The sequence below is a fragment of the Ochotona curzoniae genome, unplaced genomic scaffold (assembly GCF_017591425.1).
Source record: "Ochotona curzoniae isolate NIBS_2020 unplaced genomic scaffold, NIBS_Ocur_1.0 contig_908, whole genome shotgun sequence".
Taxonomy (NCBI): Eukaryota; Metazoa; Chordata; class Mammalia; order Lagomorpha; family Ochotonidae; genus Ochotona; species Ochotona curzoniae.
The window spans coordinates 10190260-10213867 of record NW_024466607.1 but is presented as its reverse complement, the minus strand read 5'-3'; the positions used below and the strand labels follow the sequence as shown (position 1 = coordinate 10213867).

Genomic DNA, 23608 nt, shown 5'->3' with positions numbered 1-23608 from the left:
GTTGAAAAGATCAGGTTGTGTTTATGTACTAACATCTTGCCTTTTCGGATGTTATTTTTAAAAATATTTATTGGAAAGGCAGATAACACAGAGAGAAGGAGATACAGAGAGAAAGATTTTCCGTCCAAAATGCTTCACTCCCCAAGTGGTTGCAGTGGCCAGAGCTGAGCCAGTGTGAAGCCAGGAGTCAGAAGCTTCTTCCAGGTCTCCTACATGGGTGCAGGGTCCCAAGGCTTTGGGCCGTCCTCAACTGCTTTCCCAGGCCACAAGCAGGGAGCTGGCTGCCTGGCAAGCAGAGCTGCCAGGATTAGAACCAGCGCCCATATGGGATCCTGGTGGGTTCAAGGCAAGGACTTTAGCCACTAGTGACTAAGTGGATGTTATTTTTTGAAAAGGTTGAAATTTAGGGCTGCAAAAATGTTTTCTGGCCCCATTATTGTACACTGTGAGTAAACTCAAGGTGCCCCTTCCCAAGATTTTGGGAGCTTTCTTTTAAAAAAGATTTTTTATTTTGATTGAAAAGGCAGATCAGATTTACGGAGAGAAGGACAGATCTTTCATCTGCTGGTTTATTCTCCAAGTGGCCACAATGGTGGGAGTTGGGCGGAACCAAAGCTGCTTCTGGGTCTCCATGCACTGGGAAAATCACCATGGGTGCCTGGTGTAGGCAGCCGCTGAGGAGGCAGCTGTGTGTAGGACGGTGCCAGGTGCTGAGAGTTCACAAGAATCTGGTCAGCAGGACAAGATTGGGTGCACATGGGAAAAAAGGAAAACCCTACAACTTTCCTGCAAAGTACTGCAGGCAGAAATACAGTTACTCTCCTCCGATGAGCTGTAGCTAGTTCCTCTGAATCAAAAGGAATTCAAGCTAGTGCCAGGCCCTGGGAGTGCCTAAGAGGAGAGGTGTTCTTACACAGGGCACAGTTACAGCTGATGAAGCCAGTTTGCCCCAGGGCGGGACTCCTGCTGTCCTGCGGTCAGTCGGCGTGGACCACAAGGGGGCGCCCTGGGACCAAGAGACAAAGAAAGAGAAAGAGACACACACACACACACACACTCACACACTCCCTCCCTCCCTCCTTGGCTGCCAGTGAGCTGCACCCCAAGCCCCTCTCTCGGAGGCAGCAGAGGGAGGAGCAATTCCTGTCTGAGAGAATTTGCCTGTTACTTGCATTCCATTGTGGGAGTCCAGGGTGGACTTCACTGTGGACTTGAAGCACAAGGGACAACCCAAGGTATTTTGCTTCTGTTGCTTGAGCAGCTCTCCTGGCCCCTTAGCACCCCTGCTAAGTTGACCTGCCCCCATACCCCTATCCTGCGTATAGTTGGCCTGCTAGACCTAGGACTCAAGATGAGTAGCAGGGGTAGGGGGACTTCATTGTAAGACTCTCTAACCCTCCTAGGAGCGCATATTTTGTGCTGAGTTCATCCTTTGCAGGTGGAGAGCTGGAGGCTCAGACAGGAAGTGGGGTGCCCCAAGGTGGTGAGGGTGGGGAGTAGAATGGACAAGATGAGCAGGTCCCACCAGGAGGAAGGGGCACAGACTAGACCCTGACACCCACGGTGACACCCTTTGGGCGTCTGAGGGCAGGTTGCAGTTCTCCACTCCAACCGATGCCTGGGACCCTCCACCAGGTGGCCTCCGCATAACCCACTGTGAACATGAACTTGTTTGTGTCCAGGAGTCAGCTGTACCGAGGTGGCCCCACCCACAGAAGCGACCTTCAGAAGTACTAGGTGGGGGTGGGGGGGGGACACTTGAAAGCCTGGAGAAGGGGAACTGTGTGTCAGAGTGTCTGATACGGGGTGCTTCTACCCAGAGGCTAACATGGGGAAAATGGGGGCCTCAGACTACCAGGCTTCTCACTGTCAAACTAGTTCTCAAAAAGAAAAAGAAACAGTAGCAGCATCGTTCATTCTGCCTAGTGCTTTCCTGTGGTTTGTTTCATCTTCACAAACCTCCTGTGAGATACCGTTCTCATGCGTACAAATGAGGAAACGTCAGAGTCGTGCTGTTGGGGACTAATGAACGGAGCACAAGAGGTCGTGCACAACTCTGTAGTGTGGCAAGTCTGTAGTGTGGCAGCGGGGCGGCCATCACCTCACAGGATGACACACCGAGACAAAGAAAGCGAGGGTTTATATACTTTCACAAAAGCTTAGTGCCAGTGGTGGGAAAGCAGGTGCATGGGGGGCAGGGCAGCCAAGTTCCCACAAGGTCAGAATAACCCGTGACAGTTCCAAGCACAGCGTGGACAAGCAGCCCTACCGTCGGGCGTAAAGGATCAGGTGACATTCCAAGGGATGACAAAATGACAGACAAGGGGTGGTGAGGCCCTCCACGACTCCAGGCCTGTGCAAAGATGCGCATGCAAAGGAGGCCCTCTGCTTTGTCTCGGAATGTCTGCCAAGCACACACTCCACCATGCATCCCTGAAATTCTTTTCTCTGTGCACGTTAGCTGGTGGCTCAATGGGTGAAGTATAGGTGTTTGCCTGCCTGCCTACTGCATTGTTCTCACACTCCTCGCACTTCTGTTTGCAACCCAGTGTCGGCTGGGCTAAGTCCCCCCACCGCCTCCCACCTGGCACACTCCAAGTCCCTGGAGCTACCGGCACCTGGGAAGCCAGTCAGCAGGTATCTGCCTGTGTGTCTTTCTCGGTCATGTGACCGTTCACAGAAATCTAAAAAGGCATTCTTCTTAAAAGATTTATTTTTATTGCAAAGGTAGATTTGCAGAGAGGAGAGGGAACTGCTGGGTTAACTCCCCAATGGCCACAACGACCAGAACTGAGCTGATCCGAAGCCAGTAGATTCTTTCGGGTCTCCCACTCAGGTGCAGGGTCCCAAGGCCTTGAGCCGTCCTCGACTGCCTCCCCAAACCACAAGCAGGGAGTTGGGTGGAAAGCGGAGAAGCCGGACACGAACCTGTGCCCATATGGATGGGATGTTGACGCTTACAGGTGAAGGATTAGTCAGTTTAGCCACTGTGCCAGCCCCAAAAGTCTTGCAGTGTTAAATGTTGCTTTTGAAAACACGTGCCACTGAGCTCTCTTAATTTAAGAAGACTTCCGGTGTCGTCATCAGGCAGCGTCATCAGGCAGCGCGGCGCAGGGCGCGGTGCTGAGGCGCGTCCCTGGTGCCCCAGGCAGCTCAGCTGGGCTTGGTCGCTGGAGCTCTTACCCGGGTGCAAAGATGGGGCAGCTGAGGTGAGCCCTGTCCGGCCGCCCCAGGGTCGTGAGGCGAATGGCGTCGGACTCTGTCGGAGCCCCCAGGCCTGTGTCCTCCGGAGCCTTCCGGCGGAAAGGGGGGGTCTCCTTGGTGAGGGTGTTGGTCAGGCCACGCGCGCCTCGGCCGTGCGGGGGACCCCCCCAAGCCCAGCTCAGACCAGGGTGCCCCTCTGGAACCTGCCGGAGCTCCCCTGGATTCCCGCACCCTTCTTGTGGGGTCCCCAGTGTCGGCTGGCCGGCCCCAGGCCCGTGGGCAGTGCGCAGGCCCTGGGTCAGAAGAGGTAGTCATTGTGGCCGTCCAGAAGGTTCTTGCACAGGTTCAGGTTGATGCTTTAGCAACCGCAAAGGCAGGGAAGCTGGGACAGGGACTCGGGAGGGATTGGGCCCGGGAGGAAGTGTGGGGAACTAGGAGGGGGACCCTTGACCCTTGCTCGGTCCTCCTTGAGGCCTCACACCTGCCCGCAGGGTGGGGAGGGTGTAATTAAAGGGCAGGTGGCGGTGGTGGTGGGCTGGCTCTCGACCCCTCCTCACTCGGGTGTATCTTTCCCGCTGAACACTCACCCTGAGAATGTTGCATTCATTTCCCCCGACTCATTCTGAGTATTAGACCCCTACTCCGTGTGGCATTTGTCAGTGCTGTGCTAGGTAAGCTTTCTTTTACTCTGGGGAGAAGCTCTGTGCTGACGGCCCTGAGCTGATCACATCCAGGTGGGGAAGGTTAGAAGGCGGGCCCTGTGGCTGGGGCCAAATGCCTTTAGGACGGGGAAGGCTCCAGCTGCAGCTTGGAGGGGATTGCTAACCCAGCACTGATGTGAGGAAGGGGCTGCCTAAGGGCCCCCTCCTCCTCACAGGCTGCCCCCCATCCCCGGATTCCTGATCCCACACCCCAAGGAGGGTAGGAATCTACCTCAGCCTAGCTTTAGGTCCTGCTGTGCCGACACTGACCTCTCCTGGAGGGCTCTTGTCCTCAAGCTGTTCCCCTTCCCCACCTGGTTTATCCCCCCACCCCCTTTTATTGGGAAGTCAGATATACAGAGAGGAGGAGAGAGAGAGAGGAAGATCTTCCATCCATTGATTCACTCGCCAAGTGTCCTCAACAGCCAAAGCTGAGTCAGTCTGAAATCAGAAGCTAGGAGCCTCGTCTGGGTCCCCTACACGGGTGCAGGGTCCCAAGGCTTTGGGCCGTCCTCCACTGCTTTCCCAGGCCGCAAGCACGGAGCTGGATGGGAAATGGGACCTCCGGGACACGAACCAGCACCCATATGGGATCCCGGCACGTGCCAAGTGAGGACTTTAATCACTAGGCTACCACACCGGACTTGGTTTAGTTTCTTCTTAGCATGCAGTGTTAAATGACTTGTCTTGCTTGTTCCTGCTGACTGATTTCTGTTTGTCTCTGCCTGAGATGTCCGCTCCTTGAGGGAAGGGAAGGGGTGGTCTTGACCTGCTGGGACCTGCCCGCCCCTTGGGAGGCGCTCAGGAAGCCCTGTGGCATAAGTGCATGAGTGAATGTGGGGCCTCCTTGGAGAATGCCCCCTGCTGGGGTGGGTGGCCTCTGCTGCTAGCTACGCCATGTACCTTTCTATTTTCTTTCTTTCAGAAATCAACTCCGTGCCAGCTGAGTCCTGGCCTTTATGGGATCCCACGCCACCTGATCTGTGTCATCTACCTGGTGGAAAGTCAGTCACGGGGGCAAGAGCTTCGTGGTGCTGTGTCTGCATGCGGGCCTGATCCAGGTGAGGACACGGCGGCTCCAGTCCTTGTCCCAGATGAAATGCTGCAGGGGCTTGGGAGGGTGGGGAGTCGTGGACGTGCAGGGCGTATCCTACACTTCTGAATGTTCATCCAGCTTGTTCGAGTCCAAAGGCATGTTCCGGATAGCAGAGCCTGCTGCACACTGCATGCTGTGTATTGTACACTACACCCTCCGCACCATGTGCACACACACACGTGTGGTGCGGTTATCACTGGGCAGTGAGAGAGAGGTGGGTCCAGCAACCCCCCGCCACACAGCTGGTGGTTAGCCAGAGAGCGGGTCCCTGCTGGGGGGTGTCGCACAAGGGCCCCCGGGACTTGGGCTGGGGCTGGGTGTCAGTGAGGCCTGGCAGGAGGGGCTTGTCACAGGTGTCCACATTCTGTCAGCTGAGACTACCACGGCCAGTGTCCCTGATGGGCCTGGGGCTTCTACAGGGAAAACACCACAGGCATCCCTGGGCAGTTCCTGGAGCTGCTACTGCCACCAAGGACAGGCGGCTTCTGAGCTCCCAAGTTGGTGGCACTTGGAGATGCAGCACTTCTGGACCCTGAAGGACAGGCCTGGGCACCTCTGGGGAACTGTCCTGAGCAGTGGGGACTGAACCTATCCGGAGCTGGGAACGTCTTTCAGGTCTCCACATTGCATGGGGGTGCAAGGACTTGTGCCAGCTTCCACTCCCTTGTAGGCAGGAAGCTTGACCAGAAGTGGAGCAGCCAGGACTTGAATGGGTGCCCAAGTGGGCTGCCCGTGCTGCAGGCAGAGCGTTAGTCTGTAGCGCCACCACACCAGCCCAGGATTGTTTTTGTTTTGTTTTTGGCAAGTTAGCTACCCATGTATAAAAAGGATACAGATTGTTCTAGGTTGGTTTTATGTCCTGAATTAATTTAACAGTGAAGGATGGCTGAAGTCTTGGACCCCTGCACCCATGTGCACACTGGATGAAGCACCTGGCTTTGGATCAGCTAGTTCCGGCTGTTGTGGCCATTTTCGGAATAAAATAGTGGATGGAAGACCCCTTTCTCCTTCTCTTTATAAAATCTGCCTTTCGGAACAACAACAACAAAAAAAGTTGTAGTCCATTAATACCTGTAGTCCATTAATATGCCTGTTGAACTAACAGGCATGAGGATATCTCAGTGGCGTCTACTAATGCTGAATTCTCATCTAGTCTGTACGTGTCGGATCCCAAAGCTGAGAAATACATCATTTCTTTGCAGTTACCTCCTTTAGTCTTTCGAGTATCAACTCTTCTTCTGTCCTAACTATTATTTCATGTTATAGTTTGCTTCAATTATTAGTATATATAGTTTTTCATTTACAGTAGCAGGTTTTTTGGGGGAAATCTTTTGTAACTTATTTATATAAAACAAATAGGTTTTGTGCTGTTCATGATACATGTTTACATTCATATTTATATAAATCTATATTTATATGCATAGGGATTCCTCCCTTTGCCCCTCTTCTTTTTCCTATTACTCCACTCTCCTTATTTTTCTCCCCCAAGTTACTTCAATGGCTTATTCTTTTGTTTTACAATGACAACTTTAAGATTCCAGTGTATAAAGATGTCATATATAAGATAGCAGACAGAGGAAGGAGACAGGTGGCTGTGCGGTTGCCGGGAGTGTAGACCCGGGCTGGGAGCAGCACTTAATTCCCAGCGTCTTAGTCTCACAGAGGTGACGTTTTGTTCTTGTGCTCCTTGTACAAGCCCTCTCCGCTCAGAGCCTACCTACGGTATTTGTCTTGGCAGCTGGCTTATTTCACTAAGCATGTTGGTTTCTAGCTGGATCCTTTTTGCTAAAGATTTCATTCTTTGCAACAGAGTATTTTTAATGGCTGAGTAGTATTCCTTTTTTTCTGTTTTTAAGATTTATTTATTTTTATTGGAAAGGTAGATACACAGAGAGGAGAAGAGACAGAGAGGAAGGGCTTCTGTCTGATGGCTTACTCCATAAGCGGCCGCAATGGCTGGAGCTGAGCTGATCCGAAGCCAGGAATCAGGAGTCTCTTCTGGGTTTCCCACGGGGGGCGGGGGTGTGTGCAGGGTCCCAAGGCTTTGGGCCATCCTCCACTGCTTTCCCAGGCCGCAAGCAGGGAGCTGGAAGGGAAGCAGAGCAGCTGGGACATAAACCTGTGTCCATATGGGATCCCAGTGCATGCAAGATAAGGACCTTAGCCACTAGGCTGCTGCACCAGGCCCAGTAAGTAGATTTAAATCCTTGACCCATTTCGAGTTAATTTTTGTCTAAGGTGTTAGGTGTCTAAGGTTTCTTTCTTTATTTCTTTAGATTTTTTTTTTAATTTAAAAATTTTTTATTGGAAAGTCAGATTTACAAAGAGAAGGAGATAGATTTTCTGTCTGCTGGTTCACTCCCTGAGTGACTGCAATGGCTGGAGTTGAGCTGATCAGGAGCCAGGCGCTTCTTCCCGGTCTTGCGTGCGGGTGTAGAGTCCCAAAGCTTTGGGCTGTCCTTGACTGCTTTCCCAGGGCACAAGCAGAGAGATGAATGGAAATGGGGTATCCGGGGCACGAACCAGTGTCTGTATGGGATCCCTGCGGTTGCAAGGTGAGGATTTAACCACTAGGCTATCATACTGGGCCCAGGGTCTTGTTTCTTACCTGTAGATCCAGTTTTCCCAGCACCATCTGTTGAAGACACTGTCTTTTCTCCCTGGATTGATTGCGGTTCGCTTGTTGGAAAGTTGCTGGGTGTAGAAGTGTGGATTCATTTCTGGGTTTTTGTTCTGCTTTGTTGATCTTTGCGGCTGTTTTTCCACAGGCTGCTTTGAGTACCGCTACCCTGCGGTGCATCTTAAAGCCTGGCGTTGTCACGCCTGCAGCTTTGCTTTTGTTGTTTAATATTGACTCACCTCTTGGTGCTCTCCTGTGTTCCCGCATGAATTTTAGCATTGTTTTTTTCTAGATCTGAGAAGAATGTTGTAGCTATCTGGATTGGAATCATTGAATCTGTAAATTACTTTCTGTGAAATGGATGTTTTGATGATGTTCTAATCCATGAACATGGCAGATTTTCCATGTTTTGTTGTTTTCCTTTCTTTAATGTTTCGTAGTGTTTTTGTAGGTATTTAAGTTTGTGTGTTTTCGCTGCTGCTGTGAATGGACTGATGTCACAGCTCTCTCAGCCGTGCAGCAGCTTGTGTGCACAGAGGCCGTTCTCGCCCTTCGTGGAGAGCCGTGCCCTCTGCAGACCGGCAGCTCTGGCCGAAGCTTCCAGGACTGTATCGAATTTTTATATGTTGCCTTGATTGTGTTGAGCAGTGACCCTTGCATGCCCAATTTGCTTATGGCTTTTAGCATGAGAAGATGTTGCATTTTATCAAGTGCTTTCCTTTTTTCATCAAAGATTTATTTTAACTGGAAAGGCAGATACACAGAGAGAAGGAAGGACAAAGATCCTCTGTCTGCTGGTTCGCTCCCTAGATAGCCACAACAGCTGAAGTTCAGCAAATCCAAAGCCAGGAGTTTCTTCCAGGTCTCCCACGCAGGTGCAGGGTTCCAAGGCGTTGGGCCGTCCCCACTGCTTTCCCAGGCCACAGGCAGGGAGCTGGATGGGAAGTGGGGCCGTCGGATATGAACCCGCATGCATATGGGATCCAGGTGCATGCAAGGTGAGGATTTCCACTAGGCTACCTTGCTGGGCCCTATCAGGTGCTTTCTTTACATGTATTGAGATAATCATATAGTTTTTATTCTTCAGGTTGTTAATGTGATGTATCACATTTAATGGATTGCAGATGCTGAACCATCCCTTCATACCTGGGATGAACCTCACCTGACAACGGGTGAATGGTCTTTCTGATTTCGTGTTGGATTTGATTAGCTAGTACAAGGGTTTTTTGCATCTGTATTCATCAGGGATACTGGACTGTAGTTGCCTTTTTGTGACACCATTTTCTAGTTTCGAAATTAAAGCGATGCTTGCAGCATAAAAGACGTTGGGAAGATTTCCTCCATTTCTGTTTTGAATAGCTTGTGAAGAATTGACGTTAGTTCTTGAGGGTGAAGCCATCCAGTCCTGGGCCTTTATTTGGGAGAGTCTGTTACTGTTCAGTCTCCATCCTAGTCCGTGGTCTGTTTAGGTTTTCTGTGTCTTTTTGACTAAGTTTTGGTAGATTGTATGTATCTAGAAATCTGCATTTTTTGTTCTTCCATTTTTTGGCTTATACCTGCTTGTAGTAATATCTGATGATTCTTTGTATATTTGTGATGTTCATAATTTTTCCATTTTCATCTCTGTTTTTATTAATGTGGGTTGTCTCCCCTTATTTATTTACTTTGGTTATTTGGGCCAATGGTGTGTTGACTTTCTCTCAAGCTAGTTCTTCAAATTCATTGATCTTCTGTATCTTTATTTCCATTTTGTTTATTCTCTAGTTATTTCTTCTCATTCTGTTTTGGCTTGCTGGTGTTTTTCTAGAACCTTGAGGTGCATTGCTGGATTGTATACTTGGTGCCTTGCTGAATTCTTCATACCGGCCCTAAATGCTGTGAGCTTTCCTCCTGGCACTGCTTTCCTTGTATCTCATTACATTTTAACATTTTGTGCTGTTGTCTTCATTCATTTCCAGGAATTTTTTAATTTTGCTTTTTGATTTCCTCTTTGACCCATTGTTCATTCAGTAGTAAGTTGCTCAGTCTCCCCGTGTTTAAATATATACTCTTAAAGATTTGTCTGTGTTTTATTGGAAAGCAAATTTACAGAGAGGAGAGACAAAGAAAGATCTTCTATCTACCGGTCGCTCTCCAGCTGGCCACAACGGCCGGAGCTGAGCTAATCCGAAGCCAGGAGTTTCTTTTGGGTCTCCCACATGGGTGCAGGATCCCTAGGAAGTGGGCCATCTTGCTTTCCCAGGTCACAAGCAGAGAGCTGGATGGAAAGTGGAACAGCCAGGACTTGAACCAGAACCCATATGAGATCCCAGTGCATGCAAGGCAAGGATGTAGCTTCTAGGTTGCCGCGCTGGGCCCGTGTTTAAATATTTTTTGCAGTTTCTTGAATTGTTGATTTTCAGTTTGTTCTCTCTTGTTCTGATAAGTTAGATGGTATGGTTTCAGTTTGTTTGAATTTCCTGAGGTTTGCTGTGTGGCTTCTCGTGTGGCCTATCCTAGAGAAGGTTCATGACTGAAGAGAATGTGTGTTTTGCATCTGTGAGATGAAATGCTGTACAGCAAGGCCCATTCATCTGTAGTATAGATTAGCTCTGTTGTTTCTTTGTCTTTTTTTTTTTCATTTATCTTTTTTTTTTTTTTCTAGTTGATCTGTCAATTAGTGAAAGTGGAGTGTTGAAGTCTTCCTTCATTTCTGTATTGGAGTCTGTGTCTCCCTTTAGATCCATTAATAATTGGATCTAAATTGAATCCATAGTCAGGTGTCCTGGCATTGGATACACGTACATTTACTATAGTCACGACTGTTTGAATTGATCTCTTTTTTTTTTTTAAAGATTTATTTATTTTTATTGGAAAGGCGGTTATACAGAGAGGAGAGACAGAGAGGAAGATCTTCCGTCCAGTGATTCACTTCCCAAGTGAGCGCAACGGTCGATGCTATGCCGATCCGAAGCCAGGAGCCTCTTCCGGGTCTCCCACGTGGGTGCAGGGTCCCAAAGCTTTGGGCCGTCCTCGACTGCTTTCCCAGGCCACAAGCGGGGAGCTGGATGGGAAGAGGGGCCGGCGGGATTAGAACCGGCGCCCATATGGGATCCCGGGCGTGCAAGGCGAGGACCTTAACCACTGCGCCACCGCACCAGGCCCTGAATTGATCTCTTAATCATTACATAATATCCTTCTTCCTCCCTCCCCCCTTTTTAAGATACTGTTTAATTTTATTTTTGATGTTATTTACATACTTGGTTAGGGTGGGAAGAGTTGAGAGTTAGGGGAATGTGAGTGAGACCATTTTTTCCAAATTTTTCTTTTTCTTCCTGTATCTGGGGGAAAGGAGGAGATAAGGGGAGAAACCGCAATCAGCCTCCCAACCCCCTCAGTGCCCAGGGATGGGGACTGCCACCTGCTGTCATTCCAAGTCCCTGATGTGGAGCATGCTCCAAGGGTTCTGCTCAAGTGGTTTTGATAGTTCTGGAATGCTGTCAGTCTTGCCAATCCATGGATGAAGAAATCCTTTCGAGGTCCTTCTGCTGACATTGTCAACCTTAGAGTCTCCAATCACCCAGATATTTATTGTCAATTCCTGGTTGGAGTAGTTGACCATTTTGTTCTGTCCTCCATCCTCTGCTATGGTACCAGGTGTCCTCTGCAGGCCCCAGTGGACTGCCATATCCTCCATGTGCATCTGGGCATGCTGCCCACTGCTCTGAGCCACTAGGAGGCCCAGTCCTCACATGCATTACATGGTCAGCAGTACGGTGGCTTTGTCAATGGAAGTCCCTCGGAAGTCATTCACCTGCAGCGTACTCCCTCAGTGGGCCTCCCTCCCACACATCCCTTTGTCCCTTTCCCTGGTCAAGCCACAGTCCCTGTATCTGAGAGTCCATGGGGCTCCTGGTGCCAAATTGTGCTCATGGGGTCCCCATATATTTTAAAAATACTAATGAATAGGTGACTATGCTGGCATACTAGTATAGTTGCCACTAATTTGGCATTAACCAGGCCCAGGAAGGCCACCGCTATTGGCTGCTTTTCTCCCAGCTGTGTAACACTTGCCTATGTGTTAGGCAACCTAGGCAACCTAGGCCAATACCTGCAGTTTTGTTTTTGTTTGTTTGGTTTCCTTTCTTTTTCTTGAAGTACTATTTATTCCTATTGGAAAGGCAAATTCACAAAGAGAGAGTTCACCGGTTCACTCCCGAAGTGGTCACAACTGCTGAAGTCAAGCCGATCCAAAGCCGGGAGCCAGGAGCTTCCTCTGAGTTTGCCACGCGGGTACAGGGTCCCAAGGCTTTGGGCCCATCCTTTGCTGCCTTCCAGGCCACCGACAGGGACCTGCATGGAAAGTGGAGCAGCTGGGATACTTACTGTTGCCCATATGGGATCCTGTTGTGTGCAAGGCGAGGATTTAGCCACTAGGCCGCTGTGCCGGCCCTGTTCATCTCTTTCAGTAGTTCTTGTGTTATGACCTACTTTGTGTGGTATAAGATGGCTACAGCTGCTCATTTTCCCTTTGTGTGTGGAGTGTCTTTTTCCATGATTTCACTTTTAGTCTGCACGTATCTTTGTTAGGTGTGTTCCTTGTAGCCAGCAAATACACAGGCCTGGCTTTTATTATTATTATTATTATTATTTTTTTTTTTTATTGGAAAGGTGGATATACAGAGAGGAGAGACAGAGAGGAAGATCTTCCGTCCAATGGTTCACTCCCCAAGTGAGCGCAATGGCTGATGCTATGCTGATCCGAAGCCAGGAGCCTCTTCCGGGTCTCCCACGTGGGTGCAGGTCCCAAAGCTTTGGGCCGTCCTCAACTGCTTTCTCGGGCCACAGGCAGGGAGCTGGAAGGGAAGCAGGGCTGCCGGGATAGAACCGGCGCCCATATGGGATCCTGGGCGTGCAAGGCGAGGACCTTAACCACTGCGCCACCGCACCGGGCCCTAGATATTTTTTTTAAATGAGTTATTTAATCTTTTTTTTGAAAGGCGGAGCTGCAGAGAGAGGGAGAGAGAGATCTTTAATCCACGGTTTTATTTCCCAAATGGCTGCACTAGCCAGGACTGAACCTGTCCAAAGCCGGGAGCCTCTTCCAGGAGTTGGATTGGAAGTGGAATAGCCAGGACACGAATCAGTGCCTGTATCAGATGCTGGCCCTGTGGGTGGAGGATTAGCTTGCTATACCACCATGCCAGCCCTCAGTCTATAGTTTGAATTGGAAAGTTTAGGCCATTTGTGTTGAGGGTTGTTGTTGGTTATTGGAAGCAGTGACTTGGTGTCTCTCTCTCTCTGTTTTTTGTAAAGTTTTATTTAAAAGTTGAAATGACAGACATGCTTTCAAAGATAAGAATGGGTGAGAGGTGAAAGGTGGGTGAGAGGTGTTTCTGCTTTGTTCTTGTGTCCAGGGGAGAGGGGGCGTCCCTCCCCATTGCCTGGCTTCTTGTAAGTCTGGGAAGGGGGAGTGGTTGCGTGAGTCCACTCCCAAGTCCCAGTGGGGGCACTGCATCCTGGGGAAGGGCTCAGTTGACAAGTAGGCAGACCGTATTACATAGGATGGGGAAGGGTGTGACTCGAAGCTTGCTGCCTGCCTGGCCCATTTCATTCCTCCTCGGAGATTTCCGACCCCTGTTCTTAGGGGTCTGAGGCGGATCTCCTCTCCTGTGGCTGCCTCCTGCTGAGGAGGGTGTCTGCCTTGCACCTCCCGGGTTTGTGGACTTCTCCCTGTCTCATCTAATGAAGCCATCTCACGGGCCACAGAAAGTATAGCTGGTGCCAGTGGCTGGTCCCCGCATTGTCACCGCCACTCTATGAAGTCACTGTTCTTTTCTGTCTTGAAGTGGCACCAAAGGCCTCGACTGGTTCATGGGTCAGGACAACCCATCCTGTGTGGGCACCTGGGCATGACCCCCTCCTTGCACAGGAGTCAGCATCGGAGGGGGGTCTATATGGCCTGCGGGTTCTGATGCTGGGACACACCCCCAGGCTCTGAGATCAGAGACCCTGTTCCATCTGGGACCAGCCAGATGTAAAGCCCAGATTTCTTGGTGAAGTCAAAGGCCATTGGTGGAGGCCCCCAGCGAGGACCCCGTGCTCCGCCCCTGGCCCAGTGTGGTTGCATGCTGCAGGTGGAGCTGCCTAGAGCCTGTCAGGTCCCTGGTCTGCTTTTCCCAGACTAGCACAGTGGCTGTGGCCCGCCCAAACCCCGTCATGTGCCTGGCTTGTCAAAGGCCATTGGTGCTCTCCCCGCAAACCCCTATTACTCCGGCTTGAAGCCCCTGGCCAGGCTCAGACAGGCACTGTGGGATGCTGAGAGTGTGGCCTACCTAGGGCCCCCGCCTGCCTACTGCCAGACTGGCACTTCAATGTGCCACAGGTGCCAGCTGCCTGGTACCCCAGCCTCAGGTCCCTGGCTGACTGCTCCCAGACCTGTGTGGTAACATGCCGGGGTGGGGACTAACCAGGACCTCAGCCCTGGCCTGCCTCTCCCTGACAGGCTAATATTTATTCCAAGGCCTGTCAGTCTATGACTGCTTTAGACAGAGTGCCTGCAAACTTGGGGACTTGCTACAGAAGTTGTCCTGAAGGGGCCTGGTGCTATGGCCTAATGGCTAAAGTCCTCACCTTACATACTTCAGGATCCAATATGGGCACTGGTTCTACTCCTGGCAGCTCCGCTTCCCATCCAGCTCCCTGCTTGAGGCCTGGGAAAGCAATCAAAGATGGCCTTGGGACCCTGCACCCACGTGGGAGACCTGGAGGAAGTTCCTGGCTCCTGGCTTTGGACGGTGCAGCACTGGCTATTGCGCTCACTAGTGAATCATCAGATGGAAGATCTTCCTGTCTCTCTCTCCTCCTCTCTGTGTACCTGACTTTCCAATAAAAATAAATAAATCTTTTCTAAAAATTTGACCTGAAGTGTTGGCGAAAACTGCTTATAAATGTAGTTGCTTTATTATGTTTTTATAAATACTGTCATGTGACAAACCGAGATGCACTAGCAGCTTTCCGAGAGGAGCGAGAGGCTGGAAAAGCATGTCTGCCTTCAAGTGCCGCAGCCTCAATGCAGAGGCCGCACAGGCTGTACTTCTCCTTTGAAGAGGTGTTCAGAGTCCACCTACTTGGAGTATGCAGGTTTGTCTTTCGTGGGTCATGGTCTGTGCCAAGGCTCCTCCCTGCTGGGCCAGGACACCACCCTGGCCCGACCGGCCCAGATATCTGCCTTCTTCCAGGAAGCCCATGCTATGTGGTGCGGCTCTGCCCCAGGTCCCGTCTCCAGCCCTGCCCTCCTCTCCTGGCTGGGCCAGGCTACCATCCCCAGCCACGTGGTTCTAGCCTGTATGGTTCCAGCCCTGGCCCCCACCCTTCCTTGGCAGGTGATCACCCCTGCCTGAGGCCACGCCGGGCTGCAGACCAACGCCCAGGCCAGGGAAGGGAAGGAGGTGTGGTTTATTTCCCCCTCGTTTCTTCTTAAGTTTTGGCTGAGTGAGAACCTTGAAACAATTTGTCTCCAAGGTCAGATTGTTCCTTCTGCCTGCCTGTCCTTGAAGCTGCCCGTTGTATTTCTTACTTGGCCTAGTGAGTTCCTCGTCCCTGGCATTTCAGTTTGGTTTCTCTCCCGGGCTTGCGTTTCACAGGGGAAGCTTCAGCCGTGTTGTACATCGGTTTCCTGAATTCCTGCATTCGCTTCTCGATGTCTTTGAGGAACCTTGTGTTTTTGTTTTAATTTTCGGGCACTTCCTCAGCCTCTTCCTTCTTGCATTCTAAGTCTGTTTCTGGCTTCTTGCTGCTCTGTCTCCTCTCTCTTGAGCATTTCAGCAGCCCTGTGGGTTTTCTCCTTCGATGTTTTGATCCTGAACTGAGTTCCCGAGTCTTAATGGAGGAGCTGATCTTTCAGTGACTGTCAGGGGTGTGTCCTGGGAGGGGCCGCATCTTCCGGTCGGTGCTCCAGTGTTGGTGACAGTCCGGGGTGACACCCAGGTTGGGCGGTGGATCACCTCTTTCTTCACGGGGAGGCGGGGATCACTCAACTCCAGGTGATTGGCGGCTGAGGCTGTGCCACCGTAGCCATAGTCCCCACCCTGCCAGCACCAGCGCCATGCAGGAGAACTGGGTGGTTCTTCCAGTGCCCTGTGACCCAGCTGCCCACTTCACCTAGTCATGCAGTCACAGATTTCCCACAGTTCTGCACAAGATTCCACAGTCGCAGGGGGCCGGGGTTCAGTTCCGCTGCCCAGGTCTGCCCTGGCCGTGAGGGGAGGCTTTTCCTGGGCCAGCTCCCTGTGAGTTCTCTGGTGTGTGGGCAGGCTTCTCAGTTGCTGCCATGTGCACAGCTCCCTGCCTGGTCATTGGTCGAGGCTCTAAGTCGGTGGAGAACATGGCCCTATTTTCTAGATGGGACTTGCAAAGTGCTGAGTTAGCAGGGGACTTGAACTGTTGTCTTGACAGAACCGGCAAGCTGCTGGGTCAGTGGGGCACACAGACCTGTTTTTTTTGAAGATCTATTTTATTTTCATTTGAAAGGCAGAGTTACACAGAAAAGGAAAGTCAGAGAGAGAAAGAGATCCTGCATCCAGTGGTTCACTCTTCAGATGGACCCAGTGGCCAGAGCTGAGCTGATCCAAAGCTAGGAGCCACGAGCTTCTTCCGGGTCTCCCGTTGGGTGCAGGCCATCCTCCACTGCTTTTCCAGGCCAGAATCAGGAAGCAGGGTCAGGAGCAGAGCAGCTGGGACCTGACCTGGCGCACCTAAGGGATGCACCATGCAGAAGGTTGGGTTCATACTTCTTTTATTTAGCATCATGTTTTCAAGGTCCAGCCATGTTGTAGCATCAGTCAGGACTGCATTGTCCCCAGCATCTCCCCCTTTGTAAACATTTATTTTTACCTGAAAGGCAGACTTACAGAGAAGGTGAGAGATATTTCAATAACTTGTTCACTGCCCAAATGGCCACAATGGCCAGAGCTCAGCTAAACTGAAGCCTGAAGCCTGGAGCCTCCTCTTGGTCTCTCATGTGGGTGCAGGAACCCAAGAACTTGATCTGTGCTCCGCTGCTTTCCCAGGCCATAAGCAGGGAGCTAGATTGGAAGAGGAACAGTCAGGACACGAACTGTCACCCATATGGGATGCTGGTGCTGCAGGTAGAAGGTTAGCCTGATGTGCCACCATGCTCTCCCAGGACATCGTTCCTTTTTATGACTGAATAGTACTCTACTGTATGGGCGGAGCACATTGTATTTATCCAGTGATAAAAAACACCATGATGGATATGTGGATTGTTTGCACTGTTAGCTAAGATCAGTGATGATGCTGTGAAATATTTCAGTTTTGTTGAAAACTTATTTTGGGGGCGGGCAGCAATTGCAGCAAAGCAGATTAAACCACCACTTGCCTTGCATAGCAGAGTACCAGCTTGAATCCCAGCTACTCTGCCTTCAGTCCTGCTCCCTGCCTAGGTGCTGGGGAGACAGCAGAAAAAAGCCCAGGCCCTGCCGCCCCCATGGGAGACCCTGTAGGAGTTCAGGGCTGCCGGCTTTGGCCCCGTCTGGCCTGTTGGGGCCATCTGGGAGTGAATCAGCAGATAGAAGATTTCTTCCACCCCTTCTCTACTTCTTTTTATTTGAAAGGAAGATGAACAGAATTTTCATCTTTTAGAAACTCCCCAGATGCTTGCCACAGCCAGTGCTGACCGTCACCTGTAACTCAATTGTTTGAGATTTATTTATTTTACTTGAAAGGCTTACAGAGGGAGAGAAGAGAAAGAGAGCCTTTCCATCCGTTGGGTCACTCCCCAAATGGCCATAACAGCCAGGACTGGGCTGGTCAGCAGGGCGTGTTCCAGGTCTCCCACGTGGGCACAGGGGCCCCTTGGGCCATCCTCCACTGCCTTCCCGGGCACACCAACAGCTGAATCAGAAATGGAGCAGTGGGACTCGAACCGGCGTCCATATGGGATGCTGGTGCCACAGGTGGAGGATCAGCTGTTCCACCATCACGCAAGCTCCCAGGAACTCAGTTTAGCTCTCCTGCCTGGGTGACAGGGGCCGGGTCCTTGTCTCTCCTGCTGGCTCTTGGAGTGCTTCTTACAGGAAGCTAGAATTAGGAGCCAAGGTACTCCACCGGGGGGGGGGGGCGGGTTGTGGGCATCCAAAATGAAGACTTAACCGACCGCTGTGTCACCTGCCGGCTCCCGGATGTCAGATTCTGAATGGGAAATACATTCTGTTGTAGAATTGCGGGCCCATCTGGGATTGTGTATAATTTTTTGCAAAGCTGCCATTTTGCTTTACACAGCAGCTATGCCATTTTTGTTCCTGCCAGCCACGTGCCAGAGAGAAAGTGTGTGTGTGTGTGTGTGTGTGTGTTGGAGCTTCTGCTCTCTCATCCTCACCAACACTGGTTAGTGCCCATTGTCCTGTTGGGTGGCAGGTAGCTCACTGTGTGTTTGGTTTGCTTCTCCTTAACTAAGCTTCATCTTTCCTTGTGTTACTGTCCATTTGTGTCTTTTCCTTGAAGAAACACCAATTTGCCCATTTTTATCTTGGGCTGTTTTTTGTGGGTTGGGGGGTCTCAATGCACCTTGACCCCGAAGCAGGGGTCATGCAGTCCCTCCCTGGGGGTATTGTGGGTAAGGCTCAGATGAAAAGTCTTACGCCCAAACTCCTGGTACTTCAGGCTGCTCAGTGAATGTGGAAGGAAAGGCAGAAGGACCCCTGGCACCGGGCTGTGTGCAGAGTCAGGTTTCTGCTCGTGTGACCCAGGCACGACACACAAAGTAGAGACAGAGAAGAGATGAACTCGCCCGGAGCCCACCCCGACAGGAGCCCCTGCCGTCCTGGGGTGCACGCGTCTTTCTACACCTTCTAACAGGGTCCCCGTCACATTATGCGGTTTTGCAGTCTAAGTGTTTTCACTAACAAATCACAACAACTTGAGTATGTTAACATCTTTAAAAAGATTGATTTTTATTTGAAAGGCCAGAGTTACACAGGAGGAGGGACACAGATCTTCCATCCACTGGTTAACTCCTCTAATGGCTGTCAGAGCCAGAGCTGGGCAGGTCTGAAGCCAGGAGCCAGAGCTTCAAGGTCTCCCACGTGAGTGCAGGGCCCAGGCACTTGGCCCCTTCTCCGTTACCTTCCCAGGCCATTAGCAGGGAGCTCGGTTGGAGATGAAGCCACTGGGACTCAAACCAGCACCCACATGGGATGCTGACACCACAGGCAGAAGCCGAGGCTGCTGTGATGACAGGTGGCCCCTAATATGTTAACATCTGACACTGCAGAGTTCCTCCGTGTCACAGTGTTTGGCATTTGTCGTTGTCTTCGCCTCTTCCTGTTCCCAGCCACCTTGTGTGGTACATGTGGTTTCCCAGTTGCCTAGTTGGGGGTGTTGGGTCAGTGGTCTTCGCCTGCATGACCAGGTTGGCTGCTGGAAAGGGGGGCCAGGGCTGCTTCCTCCAGCAGCAGTGCGAGCTTCTTCCCCCGTCCCTCAGCAGCAGACAGACATTTGCTGTTGAGAGAGGTGGAAAAGGCTGAACATGAAAGGCAAAGTAGATCACTCGTGTTCTTGGTTGCTAATAGGATTGCTTGTGGTATCTCTGTAACACTAAGATGTGTGACCCACTCGAGTGGTTGCAGAGACCACAAAAAGGACAAAAGGCAAGTGAAAACTGAGTGGGCTGGTGGGTGCTGGTGGGTGCTGGTGGGTGCTGGTCTCTCCCTGCTGCTCGTTACCTGCCCTGGGTCTCAGGACCGGGGAGCGGTGGGAGAGGAGAGGTACTGCGGAGCTCCTGGGTCATGCTGCGGGGTCACGTCAGTGGGAGGCAGTGGTACGGAGCAGAGGACGTGGGCTTGCGTGTCCTGCAGAAGCTGCTGTGGGGCTCAGGGCGGTCACTGTGGCTCTGTCAGTGGGTCATGACCCAGAAGCATCACTGGGGTGTTGGCAGCTCGCAGCCCCAGCAGGTCCGTCGGTCTCTCCTGCCTGCCTGCCTGAAAGACTGGAATCGGTGTGGGGTGGTGGGACGTGGGTGTGCACTGGCCTAAGCTGGGGGAGGGCAGGCGACACCAGGGGGTTGGTGGGAGCTGCCGCAGTGCCTGCATCTCCCCTGAGGTGAAGGACGGTGCTTCCTTCCACCCTGGACTGTGCTCCCAGCCCAAAGACAGTGGGTGACTCCCTTGGCCCAGTGTGGACCGGTGTTCCCGGGCCCTGCCCTCTGTTTCCAGGAACTAGGCAAGTGATGTTGGCTCTGTGGCCTCTGCCTCCTTTAGGACCCCTGACCATTTCCTGGTCTCCTGCAGGTGGCCGTGAACATCCTCAGCAGTGGACGATTCATTGTGGGCAGCACTGGCTGGGATGCTCAGGAAATTGCCGGGTGAGTAAGTGGGGGCCAGGGACCTGCTGCAGGGCTGTCCTGCCTCTGCTGTCCCCCCGGGCAGCTGCTGTGAGCTGGGCCGCCTGGGCATGTCCTGGCACGGTGCCTGGGCTTGGGTTTAGAGTGAAGAAGGTGCTGTCCTGTCCCCTGAGTTTGTCCTCGTGAAGGAGAGAGGAGAGGGTGGGTATCCTGCTGGAGGAGGCAGGAAGAGGCCGCTCTTCTGGGAGGTCCTGCCCTCACCCCCTTTAAAACATACTGACGGGCCCGGCGCGATGGCACAGTGGTTAAGGTCCTCGCCTTGCACGCTCGGGATCCCGTATGAGCACCGGTTCTAATCCCAGCAGCCCCACTTCCCATCCAGCTCCCTGCCTGTGGCCCGGGAAAGCAGTCAAGGATGGCCCAAAGCTTTGGGACCCTGCACCCACGTGGGAGACCCGGAAGAGGCTCCTGGCTTCGGATCGGCTCAGCTCCAGCTGTTGTGGCCGCCTGGGGAGTGAACCATTGGACGGAAGATCTTCCTCTCTGTCTCTCCTCTCTGTATATCCACCTTTCCAATAAAAATAAAAATAAAATAAATCTTAAAAAAAAAATACGTAGTTGAAAGGCAGAGAGGATGAGACAGACCTTCCATTGGCTGACTCACTCCTCAGATGCCCTCAGTAGCCAGGCTGGGCCAGGCTGAAGCCAGGAACCAGGAACTCCACCAAGGTGGCATCCATGTGGGTGGCAGGGACACGGGTGACTCATGTATCATCTGCTGACTTCTTAGTGTAATGACAAACTGGATCAGAAATGTGGAGCAGCTGGGACTCGAACCAGCACTCTGATACAGGATGCCGGGGTTCCAGGTGATGGGTGAACCCACTGCACCACAATATGTGCCCCAGGATCCCAGCTTGAGGGCGATTGGGCAGTGAGTTGGGGGGGCCAGGCTGGGCGCCCACACCCTTGGTCTCTTCAGTCTTCCCTTGGTTCTTTTTGCCCCTGAACTGTAAATAGCCCGTGACCACCCTGGCGCTGTGGAGGTGACAGCAGAGACGGGGACCCTGGGGAAGGGGCCCTTGTGAGAGCTCTCCTCTCATGGGTCAGGGCCGGGGGCACGTGCAGGCCCTGTTCAACCGAGGAGATGGCACATGGAAGTGACCCACTGGAGGCCGTGACCCTGACACCCAACCCTAACCTGTCAGGTCCCAAGTTCAGGCTTCTCCCGTGTGCTGTGCTCCATCCAGAAAGCCCCTCGGTGCAGGAGTTTTGGGGGGGCTGCTTGCCAGTCCCCCAGAGGAGGCAGAATTCCTGAGGAGCTGTGTAGCCCAGAGACATGTAGATGTGGGGACTGTCTTGGGGGTTAGTAGGGAATTGCATCACACCTGTGGTAGCATTTGGAGACCAGGGGCAGTGGGTGGCAGTGGGGTGCCGAGGCCCCCGTGTCACTCTGTGAGGCCCACAGACCCAGCACAGCTATAAACCTTGAAGCCCCAGGCCTCGGGTTTCAAGCCAGGCCGTCATCCTGCTGTGGCTGTCTGTTGGCCTGGGCCTGTCCCCACCTCTGGGCACCTCCAGCCTTCCATCTGAGTTCCTATTTGTAGCCACTCTGAGTTGGGCAGTTCAGGGAGGTGGTGCAGAAGGCCATGGCTAGGTGGACCCACCAGCCAGTGGGCGGGGTTGAGAAAGGCTCTCTAGCTTGCCCCACCTTCGGGAAGGGGCTGGGCTGAGCTAATGTCTCCATGGACTCCTGCAGGTGCTGGCTCTGAGGCTGCCTGGCAGTGCGCGAGCAAGGTGCTGCAGCTCCGTGGGGTCTACCTGCACGAGCCCAGGCTGTGTGACCTAGCATCCTTCTCAGCTTTGAGGTGAGTGGTCTGCGCCGGCCCGCCTGCACTTGGCTGTGGGCTTCTTCTGCTGACACCCTCCCCCCCCACACACACACCAACCGTGCTGGTCCTGGGGATGCTGTTGAGGACCCAGCAGTAGCTCCCACCTCCCGGCCCAGGGCTGGTTGTGTGTCCTCATGCTGGACCCTCCAACAGTCCTGCGCCAGCCCCCCTGTGCAGGAGAGCTCTGTGCACTTCTCATACAGTAACTGCTGCCCTCCCAGCCCTGAACTCAGATGTAGAGTTGGTTCTGTCAGCAGTGCCAGGCATGGGAGCGGGGTGCAGAAATGGCCTCAGGATGCTGTGAGCCGTGGGAGACCGAGGTGAGAGTGTGCCTTGAGGGGGCTGGAGTCTGAGGAAGTGCCTGCCCTTGGGGACAGGAAGGAGTCTGCTCTGGGGGCAAGAAGACTGCAGCTGAGGGGCAGGGAGACACAGCCTGGCAGGCCCAGGACGGGGTGCCAGCACCAGGTGGGCAGAGAGGGAAAGGGAGTCTGTGAACATCAGAGTCCTGCTCCCGGCTGCGGCGGGGAGGGGAGTAGGAGCCAGCATGGGGGGAAGCAGAGCTGGCCGGGAGGCTGGGGAAGCAGCTGGAATTTGGAGGCCATGCACATTTTAAAATATATATTTATTTCAAAGGCAGAGCAATAGAGATCTTAAAGATTTTAGGGAGGTTGGGCCCGGCGCGGTGGCGCAAGTGGTTAAAGGTCCTCGCCTTGCACACCCGGGATCCCATATGGGTGCCGGTTCTAATCCCGGCAGCCCCGCTTCCCTTCCAGCTCCCTGCCTGTGGCCTGGGAAAGCAGTCGAGGACGGCCCAAAGCTTTGGGAACCTGCACCCGCGTGGGAGACCCGGAAGAGGCTCCTGGCTTCGGATCGGCATAGTATCGACCTGTTGCGCTCACTTGGGGAGTGAATCATCGGACGGAAGATCTTCCTCTCTGTCTCTCCTCTCTGTATATCCACCTTTCCAATGAAAAAATAATAAAAATAAATCTTTAAAAAAAAAAAAAAAAAAAAAAAAAAAAAAAAAAAAGATTTTAGGGAGGTTATTGTTAAGATTTATTTTTATCTTAGAAGCATATATTTACAGAGAGAAAAAGGAGTGCCAGATCTTCCATCCACACTTCACTCCCCAAATGGCCCCAACGCCAGAGCTGAACTGATCCAAGCCAGGAACTTCTTCCGGGTCTCCCACGTGAGCGCAGGGTCACAAGGCCTTGGGCCATTCTCCACTGCTTTCCAAGGCACAGGCAGGTAACTAGATTGGAAGTGGAACATCCAGGACTCAAATCAGCACCCTTACAGGATGGCAGTCCTGCAGGCGGAAGATCAGCATGCCACGTCACCACACTGGCCCTGGTAAGAGATCTTTTTCAGAAGCTGAGGAAGGAAGCAGGTGCTGGCTCCGAGTCGGCGTGAGGCTGGTGCTTGTCCTCGGCCTCTGCTCGCATGTCGAGGACAGAGCAGTCACAAGTCCCCTGGGGCAGGGGGCTGAGAGCATTGTGCAGCCTTCTTCCTGGCTGTGCACCCGTGGAGGGGCACACGTGGTCTGAGGTGGCTGGCCCTCCCTTGCCAGGCCCAGGGCTGGGGGAAGGACTTGGCCTGTAGTCGCTGCTACAGGACTGTAGACCTCCTGCAGTGAGCTTAGGGCAGTGTGGGACCCAACATGAACACCCTGGCTAGAGCTCCGGGTCGCCCAGGGCCACATTGAGGACCTGACACGCAGTCGGGGAGTCTTGGGGTGACTCCTGCTGACAG

At 52.5% G+C, this 23608-nt stretch overlaps 1 pseudogene; it reads left to right on the top strand.

The window, feature by feature from the left end:
• Window positions 1-3246: 3246 nt before the first annotated feature.
• Window positions 3247-23608, top strand: part of LOC121165953 — a 48515-nt pseudogene continuing 28153 nt past the window's right edge.